The sequence below is a fragment of the Chrysochloris asiatica genome, unplaced genomic scaffold (genome assembly GCF_000296735.1).
Source record: "Chrysochloris asiatica unplaced genomic scaffold, ChrAsi1.0 scaffold00023, whole genome shotgun sequence".
Taxonomy (NCBI): Eukaryota; Metazoa; Chordata; class Mammalia; order Afrosoricida; family Chrysochloridae; genus Chrysochloris; species Chrysochloris asiatica.
In genome coordinates this window covers 11122161-11124434 of record NW_006408541.1, presented here as the reverse complement: position 1 = coordinate 11124434, position 2274 = coordinate 11122161, and the positions used below count along the sequence as shown (strand labels likewise).

At 45.5% G+C, this 2274-nt stretch overlaps 1 protein-coding gene across 1 annotated transcript in view; it reads right to left on the bottom strand.

The window, feature by feature from the left end:
- Positions 1 to 431: 431 nt before the first annotated feature.
- The window catches only part of NFATC2 (nuclear factor of activated T-cells, cytoplasmic, calcineurin-dependent 2), a 197754-nt gene continuing 195911 nt past the window's right edge, over positions 432 to 2274 (bottom strand). Inside the window, exon 11 of the mRNA XM_006839178.1 lies at positions 432 to 646. The gene's annotated coding sequence lies outside the window, so the exon portion shown is untranslated. The remainder of the gene's footprint in view (positions 647 to 2274) is intronic.

Below are 2274 nucleotides of genomic sequence, written 5' to 3'. Positions count from 1 at the left end.
CCTTGTTTGGGAATGAAATAATGAAAGGTAAAGCTTGAGCCATGGCCCGTTGTGGCACAGGATAGACGATCCCTAGAGTCGATGGTCTGAAAGCATCTTCAAGCCTGTGAGCCAGACTCTCAGGCCACGTTCCTTTGGTTGCTTGGTGTGAGAACTCCTTTCCTTCAAAAGGTTCAGGAGCTGTGTCTGTGATCTGGAAAAGACAACGCAAGGGCTGGGCTTTACTCTTATGCCCACATCCTCCATCCCCATTCCATCTGGTCACTCTGTTTGCAGATTCGTTCCAGTGTGCTCTCTTGACCGGGGTGGGGCTGTTGCTTTGGGTCAGCAGGCACTTAAGGATTTGGATGGAACACCATTAGGATCAACAGGGATGTTCTTTGTGATTTGGAGCCAAAACCAAAAGGAAGAGTATTCTCTCTGGTGTTTACAGAGTGGAGATGGCGAGCTCCTGTGTGTAGAGTCTATGTTAGCCAGTACATTGTTCTGCAGTGGACACCGGGTCGAGAGATGGAAAGGGAACAGAGGTGTGGCACAGTAGAAGGTCTCCGAGGGATCAGATATGGAAGGTTTCTTGCTAATGGCATCGTCTACGTCTGATTTCTGGTGGGAGGTCTTGAAAACTCCTTCCTGATAATTTCATTAACTACAAGAGAAAACAGGTGGTGTCGGATGAGAGGGCACCAAGAACAGACGGACTTTTGTTTTAAATGCTTGGTTTGCTTTGGTTTTGCAATAATATATTTGACACCATTTTAATTTAAGACGCGTCTACCTGAGCCATACTACGCTTTTTCCCACAAAAAAATCATTACTCAGTTGTGCCATGGATTTGATAATGGCAGTTACCCAAATATTATCTTTTTAAATCTCAGTAGCAGAAACAAAGGTGGACCATGGGTTTAAATTTTTCTCCTCCTTCTTTAGGAGGGGACTTCAAATGGAATTGTTCCACAAATGTTTTAAAGTACCCTCGTATTTAATATACATGGGGCTCTCTCTTTTGTAGCCAATTAATTACCTCCATTATTAAAAAATCCCAGAAAATAACTCTGATAGAACATAGTTCACCCTTTACCTACAAAAGCCATAGTGCTCAAAAGAGGGGACTCTTAAAATGAGATCAAGTGAGGAGTACAGCAAAGACTGAGCCATCAGTTTAGACGTAATTTCTATTTGGGAACAAATAGGGATTCCTTCCTGCCCCACTGGTGAAACATCGAGGAGTCTTGGTGGGGCTGCTAACCAAAAGGTCAGCAGTTCCACTCCACCAGCCAGTGAAGGAGAGAAACATGTGGTAGTGTACTTCTGGGAAGATGACAGCCTAGTCAACCCCATTGGTTAGTTCTGCTTTGTCTTAGAGGGTCATGTGTCAGGGAGCTCCACCCCTGGCATACTGATGGGAGTTTATAACAGGCAGCCAGGAACACAATGACCAGCTACGTGGTATCAAGAAGTTAGTAACCTGTCCGGGGTCTTCAAAGCTTGAGAGCAACAATCTAAGACACAGACTACACGTCTCTATTCTCCAGAAGTAAAGCAGTAAGAAGGTAACCAAAAGCTCAGAGAAGGACGTTTACATGAGCCACGACCTCATGTCTCCTGAGACCCCCGGAGAACTAGGCTGTGCCTGGCTACCACCATAGCCTGTTCTGGCCAAGGTCACATTAGTTGGTCCCAGAAAGTCAAATTGCAACAACAAAGAACTCTCTTGAGACTTTAAACCCAGAACCAAGCCTATCCTGAATCACCTTTTAGCGAAGTAGCTGAGTGGCCCCCATTAAGATAGGCACCCTACTTAAAAACCATCATCAGGAGACCAAAAGGTCAACAATTAATTACTCAAAGGCCAAGGTGAGAGGGCAGGGAAACTAGACTACCAGAATGGGAACAAGAAGAGAGCACAATGAGAGAATGTTAACACACTAAAAGCTGTAGCAGCTAGCTTCTCCCATGTTGGTGACTTTAGCTCAGGCACCAGCTTTGCTGAAAGTGGGTGTGTATGTACCTTAAATTTTGTGGACAGTTTCCAGTGGCAGGTGATCTATGAGAGTTGCTAGGTGTTATTGAGCCTACTCGTAGCAACTCATATCACAGAGGAGGGGTACTCCCTAGGATTTTCTAGGCTATAATGCTGACGGGAGAAAGACGAAGCTTCAGCAACCCTATTATATATAGGGTTGCTACAAGGAGCTCTGGTAGCGTAGTGGTTACGAATCGGGCTGCGAACCTTAAGGTCAGCGGTTCGAAACTACCAGCCGCTCCGCGGGAGAA